This window comes from Ursus americanus, chromosome 28 (assembly GCF_024610735.1).
Source record: "Ursus americanus isolate L20-20 chromosome 28, mUrsAme1.1.p, whole genome shotgun sequence".
Classification (NCBI taxonomy): Eukaryota; Metazoa; Chordata; class Mammalia; order Carnivora; family Ursidae; genus Ursus; species Ursus americanus.
In genome coordinates this window covers 22356195-22376463 of record NC_142154.1, presented here as the reverse complement: position 1 = coordinate 22376463, position 20269 = coordinate 22356195, and the positions used below count along the sequence as shown (strand labels likewise).

Below are 20269 nucleotides of genomic sequence, written 5' to 3'. Positions count from 1 at the left end.
AAGACCAGGCATGCCTAAATGAGAGTTCCCAGGCATCTGAACAGGGAAGCTGGCTGCGATCGGTGACCCCAGGAGTGGGCTTTCAGTTCAGGGTTGCCCTATACAGTGAACCGAGGCATAGTTGGGGGACTGCTCTCTGAGCAGGAGCCCAGCAAGCGGAAGAACTAGCAAGACCCCTCTTCTTCCCCAGGGAAGAGCGGTATATGTATGTTTTTCTTTCCTTACAATTTTAGGATGCAGGTTCTTCTAACAGACCAAAATACACTCAGAATCTAGTCTATGGTTCTGTTCTCTTCACCTGTCTGATTGTATTTGATTTTTTTCTTGTTTTGTTAAAACCTTTATTAATTTTCATTTTTACGGTTACCTTCTATCCTTTCAATGTATTTAATTTTATTTGTGTTTGTGTGTGTATGTGTATATATATGTGTGTTTCTTTCTTTACATTTTGAGATGTAGTTTTTTTCTAACAAACCAAAATACACTCAGGATATGATGTATTGCTGTGTTCTGTTCACATGTCTATACTCCCTTTTTTCCCCTTCTGTTTTCTCTCTGAACGTTCATTTTGATAGTTACATTCTATCCTTTCATTGTATTTTGGTTTTGTAATACACTAAATAAATCAGAAAAGACTCAAAACCAAAAAAAAATAATAAAATTTTTTGAAAAGAGAATATAATCAGACAGGTAAACACAGTAGAGCAATACAGTGGATCCTGTGTGTAATTTGGTTTGTTTGTTAGAAAACTAGATCCCAAAATCATAAAGAAAGAGGAATGGAATATTACAGTCTTTTTTTTTTAACCTTTTTTTTTTAGGTTTCGGGTCTCTTCTGATTTATTTAGTGTATATTTTGCTGTGGTTGTTGCCATTTTATATTTTGTTCTCTTGTTCATCTCCTCTTCTCTGGAAAGAATGAAAAGATGGAAAAACTCACCTCAAAAAAAGAGAACAAGAGGCAATGCTGACTGCCACAGACCCAATCAGTATGGACAAGTAAGCTGCTGAAAATAGAGTCAAGAATAATGATTATTTGAACAGACACTTTTCCAATGAAGACATACAAATGGCTAACAGACACATGAAAAAATGTTCAAAATCATTAGCCATCAAGGAAATTCAAATTAAAACCACACTGAGATACCACCTTATGCCAGTTAGAATGGCAGAAATAGACAAGGCAAGAAACAACAATTGTTGGAGAGGATGTGGAGAAAGGGGATCCCTCCTACATTGTTGGTGGGAATGCAAGTTGGTACAGCCACTCTGGAAAACAGTGTGGAGGTCCCTTAAAAAGTTAAAAATTTAGCTACCCTATGATCCAGCCATTGCACTACTGGGTGTTTACCCCAAAGATACAGACGTAGTAAAGAGAAGGGCCATATGCACCCCAATGTTCATAGCAGCAATGTCCACAATAGCTAAATCTTGGAAGGAGCTGAGATGCCCTTCAACAGATGACTGGATTAAGAAGTTGTGGTCCATATATACAATGGAATATTACTCAGCTATCAGAAAGAATGAGTTCTCAACATTTGCTACAACATGGACGGCACTGGAGGAGATAATGCTAAGTGAAATAAGTCAAGCAGAGAAAGACAACTATCATATGATTTCTCTCATCTATGGAACATAAAAACTAGGAAGATCGGTAGGAGAAGAAAGGGAGGGTAATCAGAAGGGGGAATGAAACATGAGAGACTATGGACTATGAGAAACAAACTGAGGGCCTCAGAGGGGAGGGGGTGGGGGAATGGGATAGACCGGTGATGGGTAGTAAGGAGGGCACGTATTGCACGGTGCACTGGGTGTTATACACAACTAATGAATCATCGAGCCTTACATTGGAAACCGGGGATGTACTGTATGGTGACTAACATAATATAATAAAAAATCATTAAAATAAAAGAATAATGATTATAAAGATACTAGCTGGGCTTGAAAAAAAGCACAAAAGACACTAGAAAATCCCTTTCTGGAGAAATAAAAAGAACTAATATCTAATTAATTGGTCAAATTCAAAAAGGTTATTAATGAGATGGAATAAAAAATGGAGACTCTAACGGTTAGCATAAATGAGTTAGAATTAGTGATATAGAAGACAAAATGATTGAGAATAAAGAAGCTGAGTAAAAGAGAGATAAACAACTACTAGATCACAAGGGGAGAATTTGAGAGATAAGTGAAACCATAAAGTGAAACAATATTAGAATAACTGGGATCCCAGAAGAAGAGGACAGAGAGGGAGAGGGAATAAGGTATAATGGAGCAAATTAAATCACAGAACTTCCCTAACCTGGTGAAGGAAAAAGGCATTCAAGTCCATAATCACAGAGAAATCCCCTCAAAATCAATAAAGATATGTCAACACCTTGACATATAATAGTGAAACTTGCAAATCTCAGAGACAAAGAGAAAATCCTGAAAGAAGCTTGGGACATGAGGTCCATAACCTAAAAGAATAGAAACATTAGACTGGCAGCAGACCTATCCAGAGAGACTGGCAGACCAGAAAAGACTGCTCTGATATACTGACGTTGCTAAATGAGAAAAAAAAAAAATGTGGCCAAGACTACATTATCAACCTAGGATATCATTCAAAATAGAATGAGAAATAAAGATCTTCCAGGACAAACATAAACTAAAAGGATATGTGATCACTAAACCAGCCCTATAAGAAATATTAAAAGGGATTCTTTAAGTGAAGAACCCAAAAGTAACATAGACCTGAAAGGAACAGAGAAAATATACAGAAATGGTGACAGTGCAAGTAATACAACGGCACAAATTCATATCTTTCAGTAGTTATTCTGAATGTAAATGGGATAACTGCCTCAATCAAAACACAATGATATCAGATTGGAAAAAAAGCAAGACCCCTTGATGTGTTCTCTACAAGAGATTCATTTTAGACCCCAAAACTCATACAGTTCAAAGTCAGGGGTGTAAAACGATTTATCATGCTAATGGACACCAAAAGGAAGCTGGAGTAGAAATCCTTGTATCAGACAAATTAGATTTTAAACCAAACAATGTAATAAAAGATGAGGAAGGACACAATATTGTAATAAAGGTGCTATACGGCAAGAAGATCTAGTAATGGTAAATACTTATGCCCCTAACATGGCAGCAACCAAATACAGAAACCAATAAATAACAAAATTAATGAAACACATGGTTATAATCCAATAAAATGGACAGATCTATGCAGAAGATCAACAAGGAAACAAAGGCTTTGAATCACACACTGGACCAGAAGGAATTCACAGACATTTTCAGAGTATTCCATCCTAAAACAATAGAAAACATTCTTCTCGAGTGCACAAGGAACATTCACCAGAATAGATCACATACTGGGTCATTTTTCAGGTCCCAACAGGTATAAAACATTGGGCTCATTGCCTAAATATTTTCAGACCACAATGCTTTCAAACTGGAACTCAATCACGAGAGAAAATTTGGAAAGAACTCAAATGCATGGTAAAGAGCATCCTGCCAAGAAATGGATGGGTCAAACAGGAAATTAAAGAAGAATTTTTTTAAAAAATCATGGAAACGCTCTATGTCTGTCGAATAAATAAATAAAATCAAAAAAAAAAAATGGGGCTCCTGGGTGGCACAGCGGTTAAGCGTCTGCCTTCGGCTCAGTGCGTGATCCCAGCGTTATGGGATCGAGCCCCACATCAGGCTCCTCTGCTATGAGCCTGCTTCTTCTTCTCCCACTCCTAACCAATCCTAACCACTCCTAACCAATGTTCCATGCTCCTGGACTGGAAGAACAAATATTCTTAAAATGACTATGACACCTAGAGCAATCTAAACATTCAGTGCAATCCTTATCACAATATCATCAACCTTTTTTACAGAGCTTGAACAAACAATCCTAAAATTTGTATGGAACCAGAAAAAGACCCCAAATCGCCAGGGGAATGTTGAAAAAGAAAAGCAAAGCTGGGGGCATCCCAATGCCTGACTTCAAGCTGTATTACAAAGCTATGATTATCAAGACAGCACGGCACTGGCACAGAAACAGACACATAGATAAATGGAACAGAATATAGAGTGCAGAAATGGACCCTTAACTCCACGGTCAACTAATCTTCGACAAAGCAGGAAAGAATATCCAACTGAAAGACGGTCTCTTCAATAAATGGTACTGGGAAAACTGGACCACCACAGGCAGTAGAATGAAACTGGACCACTTTCTTAATACATACACAAAAATAGACTCAAAATGGGTGGAAGACCTAAATGTGAGACAGGAATCCATCAAATTCCTAGAGGAGAATGTAGATAACAACCACTGTGACCTGGGCTGCACCAACTTCTTCCTAGACATATCTCCAAAGGCAAGGGAAATAAAAACAAAAATGAACTATTTCACCAAGATAAAAAGCTTCTGTACAGCAAAGGACACAGTCAACAAAACCAAAAGACAACCAACAGAGTAGAAGAAGATATTTGCAAATGACATATCAGATAAAGGGCTAGTATCTAAAATCTATAAAGAACTTATCAAATTCAACACCCAAAAAGCAAATAATCCAATCAAGAAATGGGCAGAAGACACAAACAGACATTTCTACAAAGAAGACATATAAATGGCTGACACACACATGAAAAAATGTTCCACATCATTTGACCTCAGGGAAATACAAATAAAAACTACAGTGAGACATCACCTCAAACCTCACAATATGGCAACAGATGTTGGCAAGGATGCAGAGAAGTGGAACTCTCTTATACTGCTGGTGGGCATACAAGCTCTTGCAGCCACGCTGGAAAACTACTGCATATTTACCCCAAAGATACAAATGTAGTTATCCAAAGTGGCTCCTGCACCCCAATCTTTAGAGCAGCAATGTTCACAATTATCAAAACGATGGAAAGAGTACTCACGTTCATTGAAAGATGAATGGATAAAAATGTGGTATATATATATATATATATATATATATATATATATATATATATACACACACACATACACACACACACAATGAAATACTATTGAGCCATCAAAAAAATGAAATCTTGCCATTTGCTACAATGTGGATAGAACTAAAGGGTATTATGCAAGGCAATATTAGTCAGAGAAAGACAATCATCACACCATCTCACTGAAAATGTGGAATTTGAGAAACAAATTCCAAGCAAAGGATCATAAGGGAAGAGAGGAAAAAATAAAGACAAAATCAGAAATGGGGACAAACGTGAGAGACTCTTAATCATAGGAAACACAGAGAGTTGCTGGAAGGGAAGGGGTAAAAGGATCAAGTAACTGGGTGACGGACATTAAGGAGAGCATGCAATGTAATGAGCACTGGGTATTATATAAGACTGATGAAGCACTGAGGTCCACCTCTCACACTAACAATACATTATATTCTAATTAATTGAATTTAAATTTTTAAAAGTCCTAAAAATTCCTTAAAAAAAGGAGACAGAGGACAATACTAAATCATAATAAAGGGGACAACCCAACAAGAAAATACGAAAAATGTAAATATTTATGCATTCAATATTTGAGCACACAGATAAATAAAACAACAAAAAATCAAAAAGGAACTATTTGATAGTAATACAATAATAGTAGAGCACTTTAATACCATTGATGTATGGATCATCCAAACAGCAAATAAACAAGGATCCATTGGCTTTGAATAACACACTGGGCCAGATAGATTTAAGACATATATTTAAAACATTCCATCCTAAAACAACAGAATACACATTCTCTTCAAGTGCATATGGTGCATTCTCCATTACAGTTCATATGCTGGCCACAAAACATACCTCAAATTCAAGAAGATTAGAGTTATAACATGCATCTTTTCTGACTTAACACTATGAAATAGAAATAAACAAGAAAAAATATGGAAGACCACAACTATGTGGAGGTTAAAAAACATGCTACTAAATAACAAGTGGGTCAAACAAGAAATTAAAGAAGAAACCAAAATGCACACAGGAAGAAATGAAAATGAAAACAACGGTACAAAACCTCTGGGATGCACCAAAAGCTGTTCTAAAGAGAAAGGTTTATAGCAATACAAGCCTGCCTGAAGAAGCAAGAAAAATCTCAAACGTAAATTTACACCTAAAGGAGCTAGAAAAATTAGAAAAAAAAGCTGGAAGCCTGCAGAAGGAAATAATAAACATTAGAGCAGAAATAAACGATATGAGGGGCGCCTGGGTGGCTCAGTCGTTAAGTGTCTGCCTTTGGCTCAGGGCGTGATCCCAGGGTCCTGGGACTGAGCCCCACATCAGGCTCGTCCACTGGGAGCCTGCTTCTTCTTCTCCCACTCCCCCTGCTTGTGTTCCCTCTCTCGCTGGCTGTCTCTCTCTGTCAAATAAATAAATAAATAAAATCTTTTAAAAAAAGAAATAAATGATATGAAAACTAAAAAAAAAAATAATACAGCAAATCAATGAAAGCAAAAGCTGGTTCACTGAGAAAAAAAATAATAAAATTGATAAACCTCTATCCAGACTTACCAAAAGAAAAAAATGAGCCCAAATAAATAAAATCACAAATGAGATAGGAGAAATAAGAATAAACATACCAGCGTACAAACAATAATAAGAGAATATTATTAAAAAATATATATGCCAACAAAGTGGACAACCTGGAAAAAATGGATAAATTCCTAGAAACATATATACTCTCCAAATTGAAACAGGAAGAAATGGAACATTTGAAAGACCTATACCAGCAAAGCAATTGAAGTAGGAATCAAAAATCTCCCAACAAACGAGAGTCCAGGGCCAGATGGTCTCACAGGGGAATTCTACAAAGCATTTAAGAGTTAATACTTACTCTTCTCAAACTATTCCAAAAAACAGAAAAGAAGGAAACTGCCAAATTTCTTCTCTATGGACAGTATCATCCTGATACCAAAACCAAAGACTCTACTAAAAAAGAGAACTACAGGCCAATATCCCTGATGAGCATGAATGCAAAAATTATCAATAAAACACTGGCAAAACGAACCCAACAATACATCAAAAAAATCATTCACCACAATCATGTAGGATGTTTTCCTGGGCTGCAAGCTTGGTCCAAAATTCACAAATCAATCAACATGATAAATCCACATTGACAAAATAAAAGAACTATATGATCATTTTAATAGATGTAGAAAAATGATTTGACAAAGTAAAACATCCATTCATGATAAAAAAAAAACCAACCTTCAACAAAGTAGGTTTAGAGGAAATATAGCTCAATATACTAAAGACCATACAGGAAAAACCTGAAGCTAATACCATCCTAAGTGGGGAAAAACAACTTTTCTTCTGCAGTCAAGGATCAAGACAGGGATGCTCACAGTAACAGCTGTTAAATTTAACACAGTACTGAAAGTCCTAGGAATAGCAAACAAAAACAACAAAAAGGAATCCAGATTGGTAAGGAAGGCAAATACTTCTATTTCCAGATGACATGATACTGTATATTGAAAACTCAAACGATTCCACCAAAAACCTGCTGGAACTGATACACAAACTCGAGTAGACAAGTCACAGGATACAAAAATCAATGTACAGAAATCTGTTGCTTCTCTCTATGCCAGTAATGAAGGGGCAGTAAGAGAAATTAAGAAATCAATCCCCATTTAGAATTGCACTAAAAACAACATGACTAGGAATAAAGCAAACCAAAGAGGTGAGAGATCAGTTCTCGGAAAACTATAGAACACTGATGGAAGAAATTGAAGATAACACAAAGAAATGGAAAACCATTCAATACTCACAGATTGGAAGAACAAATACTGTTGAAATGTATACAGTATCCAAAGCAATCTACTCACTTAAAGCAATCCCTATCAAAATACCACCAGTATTTTTCACAGAGCTATAATAAACAATCCTAAAATTTGCATGGAAGTACGAAAGACCCTGAATCGACAAAGCAACCTTGAAAAAGGAAAGCAGAGCTGGAGGCATCAGGATTCCAGATTTCAGGTTACATTGCAAAGCCCTAGTAATCAAAACAGTGTGGTACTGGCACAAAAACAGACACATAGAAAAGTGCAACAAAATAAAAAATAAACCTACAACTATATGATCAATTAATTAACAAAGCCGGAAAGAATATCCAATGGGAAAAAAGACAGTATCTTCAACAAATGGTGTGGGGAAAACAGTAGACAGCAACATGCAAACGAATGAAACTAGACCAATTTCTTACACCATACACCATACACTAGACCAATTTCTTACACCATACACAAAAATAAATTCAAAATGGATGAAATCCCTAAATGTGAGACCTCAAACAATAAGAATTCTAGAAGAGAACACAGGCAGTAACTCCTTTGACATCAGCTGAAGCAATTCATTTCTAGAAAGGTCTGCTGAGGCAAGGGAAACAAAAGAAAGAATAAAGTATTTATTGGGAATACATTAAAATAAAAAGCTTCTGCAGGTGCCAGGGTGGCTCAGTCAGTTAAGCCTCCAACTATTGATTTTGACTGAGGTCATGATCTCAGGGTCATCAGATCTGCTGAGCATGGAGCCTGCTTAAGATTCTCTCACTCTCTCTCTCCACTCCCCCTCCACTCGCTCTCACTCTCCCTCTCAAAAAAAATTTAAAATAAAAAAAATAAAAATAGAAAGCTTCTACACAGTGAAGGAAACAAGGAAAAAACAAACGGGCAACTTAGTTAATGGGAGGTGATATCTGCAAATGACATATCTGATAACGGATTCATATGTGAAATATAGTTATTTAAGTCAACATCCAAGAAACAAATAATCAATGGCAGAAGACACGAACAGACGTTTCTTCAAAAAAAGACATACAGATGGCCAACAAACACATGGAAAGATGCTTTTCACTCATCATCAGGAAAAGGCAAATCAAAACTACAATAAGGTATCACCTCACAACTGTCTGAATGACTAAAATCAACAACACAAGAAGCAGCAAGTGTTGGGGAAGATGTGGAAAAAAAGGAACATTTTTGCACTGTTGGTGGGAATGCAAAGTGGTGCAGCCACTCAGGAAAACAGTATGGAGATACCTCAAGAAGTTAAAAATAGAACTACCTTATATCTATGAATCACACTACTGGATATTTACCCAATAATACAAAAGCCCTAATTCAAAGGAATACATGCACCCCTTTGTTTACTGCAGCATTACTTACAATAGCCAGGTTATGGAAGCAGTCCAAGTGTCCACTGACGGATGAATGGATAAAGATGTGAGTATATATATATATATATATACACACACACACATATATATAATGGAATATTACTCAGCTATAAAAAATAATGAAATCTTGTTTAGAACCACACAGACAGAGCGGACAGAGCTAGAGAGTACTATGCTAAGTGAAATAAGTCAGTCATAAAAAATAAAAAGACAAATATATTCTTTCACTCATAGGTAAGATTTAAGAAACAAAACAAACTAGTAAAGAGCAGAGAGAGAGAGAGAAACCAGAACTCTTAACTGTAGGGAGAAAACTGATGGTTATCAGAAATGAAGTGAGTGGGGAGGGATGGGTGAAATAGGTGATGGTAATTGAGTTCACTTGTGATGAGCACTGAGTGATGTATGGAATTCTTGAATCACTATATGGACACCTGAAACTAATATAACACTGTATGTTAACTATACTGGAATTCAAATCTAAAAATTCATAGTATTCTTATAATAAATGAATTATATTGTACTATCATTGAAAATATTCCTATAAGAAATGAATTAATAAATAAATGAATTAATAAAACCAGTCTGATATGGCATTTAAATCTAGCTATCATAGCAAATTGAGGACAATATTATACCCTACCACAGGGATGCCATATACAATTTGTAGAATATAGAAATGTAGTAGTTTTAAAAGGCAAATAGCCTTATTTCTTCCAAATATAAATAGAAATAATGAAAGTTTTAAAAAAGGGCTGTTGTCGATTCAAAGAAATATACTAACAAACCAAGTGGAATGCTATGCATGACTATTCAAGTGTCGATGTGAATATATACATTTAAAAAACACATTATGTTTGGATAAGATTTTCTTTTATCTAGAAATACCTCAAAATACCTTAGGTATCCCACTGTGATACACTATAACGATTTATTATTATATTTTACAGTTTTCAGCAGGTAGCATGACTATAGTTTACAAGTACTGGGGTCCCCAAATGAGGCAATACAGCAAAGTACACTGAGAAGACATTATAAAAGCAATGTAGGCCTTAGTTACTATTTCTAAGATAGGACATGAGAAAATGTAAGTACATATTGATATTATATTTTGGGCATTGTGTAAGAAATGCTCATGGAAAATTGACAAAATGGTCAAATATTCAATATGAAATGAAACAAAAAGAAAACTGAGGTTGGGACACCAATGGCAAGTCGTAATAGTAAGACTAAGATGGTCCCTAATAGAGATAGGTATAGAAATCTATAACAAATCTGTTACAGTAGTGAACCTGTCACAATTACTTATAGTGCTTTGTATATTGGAGACAATGCCTCTTTCCAAATACCCCTCATGTATTTAGAAGTCTGAGCTATACTTCTGTTATGGTCTACATAAATGTACATAATAGATGTGTTATACTTCTGTTATGGTCTACATAAATCTACATAAATGTACATTATTATGTACATCTACATAAATATATATATGTACATTTATGTAGACACACACACAAGTATTTATTGGGAATACATTAAAATAAAAATACATTAAAATAATAAAAACTATATATAGTTTACAGATAGTTATACACTCTCTAAATATTATGTTTATAGATAGTTATATAGATATGTGACAGAGAATACAGGAAACAGAGAGAGAAACCTCAAGGTAGAAATAATGTGCACCACTTTAGCTCACCAAAATGCATTTAATACACTAGAAATAGTGGGTAAAATCTATAGGAATGTAAGAAAAGTAAACATTAAGTTCCTCCCAAATAAAATGAATTGCAAAATATCAAGTATTTTTAAAAATATTTAACATATGAAACAAAAAAACAAGGGAAAATGTCCTATATTAAAAGAGATTTAAAAAATATTAAAAATAAATTACTACAAATAACCAAAAATAAGACACTAATGGCCTAGATAAAAATGCATGGTCCCAGCTTGGATCCAGATTTTTTTTCCAATTCTTGTGATATCTTTGGACCAACTCACAAATTTACATGAGAATATTTAAAAACTCATTAAGGGACTCTACTTAATAATGATAGATAGGAATATTGTGGTTATTTAAAATTCTTATCTATAAGCATACAGACAATTCAAGATTGAAAGATCATGGAATTTGTAACTTGCAAAATATGGCAAAATACTGATAATTATTAGTTTTAGTTGCTCATTTTAAGTTATTATCTCATATATAAATATGAAAAAATTTTCTTTTTTAAGATTTATTTTATGGACAGAGAGAGAGAACACAAGCAGGGGACACAACAGGCAGAGGGAGAGAGAGAGAAGCAGGGTCCCAGCTGAGCAAAAAGCCCAATGACGGGCTCCCTCCCAGGACCCTGGAATCATGACCTGAGCTGAAGGCAGAAGCTTAACCAACTGAGCCACCCAGGTGCCTCTGAATATGAACATTTTATAATAAAAACTAACAATCCATTCCTCAAAGAATTAAACATGAAAATACCACATGACTCCTAGCGATTTTACTCTTAGATATATACCCAAAGGAAATGAAAACAGGGACTCAAGACATTTTCATGCTGATATTCATAGCAGCATTATTCAACGTGGACAGCCAGGAGCCATACTATTCACAAAGTCAAAAAGGAGAAACATCCAAGTGTTAAAAAACTAATAAAATTGGATGTATATAAACATTGGAATATTATTGGGACATAAAAATAAATGAAGTTCTGATACATGATTTACTTCCTAACTACCATTCCCTGTAAGGAACCAGGTATCCTCAGAGAAATTGCTGGTTCCACAACTGGAGCAAGAGAACAAAATAAACCTGGATCCTGTTAGGTGGCCAGAAAGTAAATAGCCCTCAGGAAAGGATATATGGACATGCGGTCAAGACACAGAAGCCAACTTAAGACACAGAGGCCAACTAACAAGAGACCAGAATTTCCAAATGAGGGACAATTTTATTAAAGAAGAGAAATGAATTTCATCTGTATGGCAAATAAAATGTCCATGAGTCCACATAGAAATGAATAATCCAAACTTGGGGGATAAGGAATTAACTCTTATAGTACAAAATTCCAATTCCAATTAATAAAATGTAGGATTCAGAAATTTTTAAAACATCACAATTTGCATTTTCAACAGAGTATCATGTCATCTTTGAAGAGTGAAAGTTTGACTTCTTTGCTGATTTGGATGTAATTGTTTTTGTTGTCGGATTGCTGAGGCTAAGACTTCTACTATGTTGAACAATACTGTGAGAGTGGACATCCCTGTGGTGTTTCTGACCTTAGGGGAAAGTCTCTCAGGTTTTCTCCACTGAAGATGATATTCGGTGTGGGGTTTTTGTTTATGCTTTTTATGATATTGAGGTATGTTCCCTCTATCCCCATACTACAGAGGGTTTTAATCAAGAAAAGATGCTGTATTTTGTCAAATGCTTCTTCTGCATCTATTGAGAGGATCATATGGTTCTCATCCTTCTTTAATTAATGTGGTGTATCACATTGATTTGCAGATGCTGAGCCACCTTTTAAGTCCAGGAATAAACCCCACCTGGCTGTGGAGAATAATCCTTTTAATGTACTGTTGGGTCCTATTAGCAAATGTCTTACAGATAAACGGATAGTTTCCAAGACCTATAAAGAACTTACCAAACTCAGCACCCAAAAAAACAAAAAAATCCAGGCAAGAAATGGGCGGAAGACATGAACGGACATTTCTCCAAAGACGACACACAAATGGCCAACATGAAAAAATGCCCAGCATCCCTCAGCATCAGGGAAATACAGATCAAAACCACAATGAGATACCACCTCACATCAGTCAGAGTGGCTAAAATTAACAAGTCAGGAAACAACAGATGTTGACGAGGATGTGGAGAAAGGGGAACCCTCTTACACTGTTGGTGGGGAAGAAAGCTGTTGCAGCCACTCTTGAAAACAGTTATGGAGGTTCCTCAAAAAGTTAAAAATAGTGCTATGACCCAGCAGTTGCACTACTGGCTATTTATCCAAAGAATACAAATATAGATTTGAGGGGACACCGGCACCCCTATGTTTATTGCAACAATATCCACAATATCTAAAATATGTAAAGAGTGCAGATGTCCATCAACAGGTGAATGGATAAAGATGTGGTACATATATACAATGGAAAAGTACTCAGCCATCAAAAAAATGAAATTTTATGATTTGCAACAATGTGAATAGAACGAGAAAGTATTATTAAGAAAAATAAGTCAGAGGAACACAAATATCATGATTTCACTCATACATGTAATTTTGTAATTTAAGATATAAAACAGATGAACATAGAAGAAGGAAGGGAAAATTAAATTAAGACAAAATCATGGTGGGGTACAAACCATAACAGACTCTTAACTATAACAAACTGGAGGGGAGCTGGGTGGGGGGATGGGGTAACTGATTGATGGGCATTAAGGAGCAACATGATATAATGAGCACTGGGTGTTACATGCAACTTAAAAAAATAAGCCTGTTTTGTCAAAAAAAAAAAAACAACACCATTGTGTATTAATTATTGCAAACAACAATACAGTCTAAAATTTACAGATAAAAGTAAAACAATATTTGTAGTTATCTTCCCCTACAGATATCTATTATGTAACACTATGTAATCAAAGTTAACATCACTAGTCACAAGGCCTATCAACAGTATGTGATTTCTAGTGATGAACTGAAAAGGGAGTACCATTTCTGTAGTAATCTTATGCACAACCTCAATTTCTATGATAAAAATCACACAAACCCATAGGAAGCAACATTAATAGTTAGATGTTTTGTAGACTCTTCAAAAACATCAAAATTGTGAAAACCAAAGAAAACTGGGCAACTGCCCCAAGCAGAAGGACATTAAGGAGACTATGATAACTACGTACAATGTGGGATTCCACATTCAATCATGGATTATAAAAAGTTAACGGTAGTGTATCAATTTCCTGGTTTAGATAACTGTATTAATGCATATGAAAGATGTTAATATAAGAGGAAGGTAGACAACAATATACATTTTTGTAAGCCAGAAGTTATTTGAATATAAAAATTAAAGAATTATTGCGAATACTTCTTGCTTCCAGCCTATAAAAAATAACACTCCAAACATTTTGGTAGAGCAGGTAAACCAAATATAAATACCTACCAAAAACAGAACAATATAAGCTGTTTATTTAGGATTATATTTTCAGAAATTGCAAATAAAACTGTAACAATAGGAAAATATATATGAATGTATATATACACAAATAGACATGCACATTCATACATACACAAAATGTAGTTCAAGAATGTTCGTTTTTAGGAAAAGTGATTTTTAGCCTAATCAATAATTATAATGTCAAGTATGATCACCTATAATACACGACAAATATAAAATATTTTATTAAACTGTCCACAAATTTTGCCATAAATGCCCAATAAAGATACGAAAGTTACCTAAAATGACCCATAAGTAAACGAACCTTAAACTAATAGGATTAATAGTCACTGTCAAATAAGCAAGGGCTGTTTCTGCTTCCATATATTCTGTAAGAACCAGGAATTAAGAAAGAAAAGCAAAATTTTGGAATTTTAATGAAATCCCACTAGAAAAATAAACAAAAATGGCTCTTATATATAAGTAAGAAAGAAACTAGTTGTACAATCCCCATCACTACATTAACAAAACTATGAAATGACTGGGAATGAATAAAAAAATTACACCAGCAGTTTCCCAACATAATAATTTGATTAAAAATAGAAAGACATACCTTGCAGTTGGATAGGAAGACTCAATTTTAAAGAGATCTATTCTCTCCTAATTAATCTATTAAATTTGGTGCAAATGAAATTAAAACTGAATTTTTTTTCCAACTTGCAAAATAATTTTAAGCATCGAGAGAAAAAAAATGCGACTACAGACAGGGAATATTCTGAAAAAAAAAGAAGAGAAATGAGATAGATCTCAATGGAATAGACTAAAAATCATCAGTAATTTTAAAGTATCAACAGATGGTAAGGCAAACAAATAGAAATGCAGGTGATTATATGTGGGGATTTCTAAATAACTATGGTAGAATTTAACATAAGTGGTAACTGCTTAAGTCAAGGTAAATAATTTGAGTAGGTAATGATTTAAAACCACAGTAATGATTAATGGAAAAAATCAAATGACAGAATAATTGACAAAAAGAACAGAAGAAAATAGAAAGAATGCATGATAGTGATGTACACATGGTTTTAAATAAAAACACAAAACTCAAAAGGAATAAAGCAGAACATTATTATATTTGAATACACAACGTCTGTACAACCAAAAAGTAAAACATCACAGTAAAATGGTGGTGAGAACACATGGTATTTCATTTGCAATGCATGGCAAATGGTTAACATCCTTAATCATAAATGATATCTTAGAAACCAGTAACAAAAACTCTAATATTCTGAGAAATGGAATAAAAAAACACAGAGGAAAATGAAATAACATGTGACTAATAAGGTTTAAGGACATACCAAGATGACTGAACTGAACAGTAAGAGAAGAAAAGCAAATTTTTTGTAATACCACATTGTCAAAGATTAAAACACTGAAATTCAATGTTTATACTGTTTAAGAAAACAGAAGTCTCATAAACAAACACTGGGAGACAAGACTGATAAGGATAATCTATACCATTTGGGGAGAATTTATACTTTTGACTCAGAACATAAATTTTGGATATGCTTAATTCCAATAAGGTGGAAATACTAGGACTATTTCAACAAATTAGCCAGAGAAATTAAAAGTAATTTCTATATAAAGCATGTAACTGCCTAGAAAATTTGTAGCTACATCCAAAATACTACTAGCATAACACTTTGTTCAGTGATATACCCCAAAAGGATATGCACAAAACTCCATTAACAGTAGATAATGTTGGAGAGTAGAATTAGAAGGGGAAAAATGCCTTTAAGAAGTAAAATTACTATCCTTCACAAATTTCTTTGCCCTTTGTAATTTGGAAAAAGATAATTTTTATCAATTGATTTTAAATTTACCCTGTAATAAGTGAAAATTATAAATATGTGCAGTTTAAACTTATAGGAATACTGAAATGAAGACTTGCAATCACACCATCCTGAGCTTCTCTGTGTTACAACATCTCCACCATTCAAGCTCCTGAGATTTAGTCCAATGTCAATAATGAAAACAGTCAACATGCCTGGTTACAGTTCCCTCCAATGACACTGTTTAGTTAACTTCCAAACTTGAGCTTTCTCAGTCTCATTTTTCTGATCTGATAGGAGTATCCACTCCAACACATGGAACAGAAGTCTCCATACATTATGAAGACTGTCTTTTGGATTTGGAGATGGTGGCAGAAGAAATAGCATCAGTTTTCTGTTTGTCATCACCTGAGAGGACACATTAGGAAATGGGTAAAAGTTAGAAACACACTTTTACGCAATTATCGGTAGGAGCTAATAAAATTATGTATAATGAAATCCAACAGCCATTTAATTGTGAAGAAATAACAGAAGGATCAGAAATTCTTTTGGAACTTTCTAGTAAGAAGGCTAGAGATGATAACTACACTTACCGTGTTGACTATTGCATAATGCACATAATGCATTATGTGCATTGATTCACTATCACTATTCACTATTGATATACCTGAAGCTAATGCAACATTGTACGTCAACTTTTTTAAAAAGCCAGTTATTGGTATTCTTTCTTCCCATACTTTTATAATTCTCATGTTATGTCTCTGTTCAACTATGTATCGGAATGGCTTCCTATATCTCTAGAGCGCTCATTCACACACAGAATTATTTCATGTAATCTATATGCATTTCTGTATAAGAAACTGGGCAACAGTGCCAAAAAATTCCAAAAAAAAACAAAAAACAAAACCAAAAGGACCTCAGTCCACTTGGTGAGAAAAATGGTAACTTTACTAAAGATACAGATGCTACAATGGAATTTAGGAATAGATTTGGATCCTAACCCATTATTCCATCTGACTACCAAAAAACTGTTGAGTAGGCACTTCCACCAAGAAGTCCTTAATCTTCTATTTAGTAATGATTAATCCTAAGAACAAAATACTTTATGATTGAAGCCTTCCCCTTTAAGGTTATTCTGAGAGTAACAGGTAGGCAGCCAAGGTTCTCTGAAAAACAATGTCTAAATAATTTGTCTGCATTCATGCTTAGTCTCATATCCCATGAATTAACCTTCTAAAGGGGCACAGTGGGAAATGAAAGAAAAATGAGAATCCTAGAACTCCTGATCCATCAGAAGCTGGGATTCACTATTTGCTCTAACACCTATGTTTTCCTTAACAACAGCTCCCTGTCACCGTTTTTATAGTTCATTGTTTTAGTTACTTCTAAGATTGAATATTTACGCATCAGCTTAGTGCACCTGAGCTCTTCCCTCTTTTACATTCCTCAAACTCACTTAATCCAAAAAATTATGTGATTTTTTTTCCCTCTCCAATTTCTTATCTTTTGCGTAATTTACTCCCAAAGTCACAAAACAATTCAGTAAAACTTTACTCTATGACAGGTAATGTGTAAGATGTTCGTTGAAAAATATCTGCAAGAAATTCAAAATGTGTGAGACATGAAATTCTGAAAATTAATTAATTGAGCTCATAAAGACAGATATAGGATTTGATAGGAATATTGTGAATGGATTCCAAAATTGAAAAAAATTCTAAAGTTCCACAGCTGTAGGTCTTAACAACTGTGCCTTCTTCCATATGGTCTTACATGTAACTACAGGTCAGCAGTTACCTTGGCACTACCCTACCCCCACCATGAGATGGAATCTCTACTAGAATTCTGGGTGGTCGTATAACAATGTTAGCCAACAAAATATGCCAGAATTGATACTACATCACTCTAAAGTTGGACCATAAAGGTCACATGCCACTTTCCCAAGGCTCTATCACTTCTTTTTTATGATACTGCCTCTGGGTAAACTTGTATGAAGGTGCTCTATCTAAGCCTAGCCTTTCAAGTCATCCCAAACCAAGTACAGAACATATGTTTGAAGGAGGATCCAGATACCGTAGCTGTCTGAATCATTGTTAAACACTGGTTCTTCCAAGCTGACTCCACATTCTGGCACTGTCAGAAATCTTCACACACAGAATTCATGAAACAACAACACAATAGATGCTTTATGCCACCAAGTTTCAGGATTATTACTCAGCAATATGTAACCTGAACAGATCTCACTCTCTACTAGCTGCCACCAAAAATTCATTAATCTTAATTAAAGCATAATATTAACTCCTGTCTAACCAAAGTGTCCCTCCTTGAATCAAATGAGCACTTATCTGTTCTTACAATAATTTCGCCAAGGGGTATTCCTGGGACCAGAGATAGAGATGAAGAACACTTGAATGAATAATACTGCCAACGAGAGGTCTGGTGATACCAATTCTTGCAATTACAAACATCAAGGGCAGAAGTGGTTTTTCATGGAACTATCATCTCCTGATAGGAAAAAAGAAGAAACATTGTTAAGCTAAGATGTACACCATTCTCATAAAATAACTAAAGCAGCAGATTACGTGGAGGCTCATCTTAAAATTTGTTATAAATTTCTTTTAATGCTTAGAAACAATTCCTCATTAATCAATCCCATAGCTGATGCAACTCTCCAACATCAGCCATTACTTTACCAATACTTTTTAAGTTTTTATTTAAATTCCAGCTAGTCAACATACAGTGTACTACTAGTTTCAGATATACAATTTAGTGATTCAACACTTCCATACAACACCCCTTGTTCATCACAAGTGCCCTCCTTAATTCCCATCACTTATTTCATCCATTCCCCATACCTACCTCCCCCCTGGTAACCACCAGTTTGTTCTCTGTAGTTAAGACTCTGTTTCTTGGTTTGCCTCTGCCTTTTTCTTCCCTTTGCTAGTTTGCTTTGTTTCTTAAGTTTCACCTGAGTGAAATCATATGGTATTAGCCTTTCTTTATTGACAAATATATGACTGCAATCCACTTCATTGCAAATGGCAAGGTCTCATTCTTACTTTACGGCTGGGTAACATTCCATGTTTATTTACGACTTCTTCCTTCCATTCATCAGTTGATGGACACTTAGGCTATTTCCATAGTTTGGCTATTGTAGATAATGCTGCTATAAACAAGGGGGGGCATGTATCCCGTTGAATTAGTACTTTTGTAGTCTCTAAGTCAATGTCTCAAGGCTGAATCATATTTTTAACTTTTTGAGGAACCTCCACACACTTTTCCAAAGTGGCTGTACCAGTTTGCATTCCCACCAACAGGACAGAAGGTTCCCCTTTATTTTCAGTTTCCATGAACTTCTCCCTTTATCACACTATATACTTGCAAAAATTCTTTCTGTCCAACTAATGAACAATCGACGACTTCCTTTATAACATTATGTCACATCTGATTATAAATAAGGTAATTAATTGAAAGAATACACAAATAATTTCCCACATTCTACATATACTCCACATCTCTATTTCAGTAAAATTATCTTTGGAAAGAATTAATTTTCTCACTAATTCTCAAACATTGTTGAATATTCCAAAGTCTGCACCAGTAATATTTTCCTTAGCCTAGCCAAAGCATTGTCCTAAAAAAGCACTTCTTGATCCAGAACCTTACCTGTGGTTCTCAGTTAAGACTTTTAAATTAAGGAAGTCCATAGCATGAGGAATGTTCCTGATATCAGCTGCCCTCAGGTTATCTATAAATTTCTTCTTTTCATCATGTACATCTGATAAGTAAGTATACAATATAGCCAGTTACAAATGAGACACCAGGACACACACGTTAGAATGACTTCAGAATTATCAGGAATAGTGAATGGAGATAAACAAGCAGTTAACAGCACAGTAACTTCTTAAAAATTTTCTCCCCTTATCAGTGAATGTTTACCACAAATTTATTGAAAGGTTTTTCACGCTTATTCTGAATAATATTTAAAAAATGTAAAGACCTACCTGTAATCCTTCTGACAGACTCAACTACCATAGAAAGTAAAGAATCCATTCTCCAATTACTACCATTAATTAAGAGTAACTTCCAACTTACTCCAACAAACTCCCCCTCAAACAATGTGATCTAGTCAGTT

At 34.8% G+C, this 20269-nt stretch overlaps 1 protein-coding gene across 1 annotated transcript in view; it reads right to left on the bottom strand.

The window, feature by feature from the left end:
• Positions 1 to 20269, bottom strand: part of LOC123790751 (uncharacterized) — a 194927-nt gene that overhangs the window by 152548 nt on the left and 22110 nt on the right. The window contains exons 4-9 of the mRNA XM_087856726.1: positions 19801 to 19912; positions 19194 to 19300; positions 18994 to 19102; positions 18490 to 18639; positions 16353 to 16545; positions 14922 to 15083 (exon numbers count right to left, since the gene is read on the bottom strand). The gene's annotated coding sequence lies outside the window, so the exon portion shown is untranslated. The remainder of the gene's footprint in view (positions 1 to 14921; positions 15084 to 16352; positions 16546 to 18489; positions 18640 to 18993; positions 19103 to 19193; positions 19301 to 19800; positions 19913 to 20269) is intronic.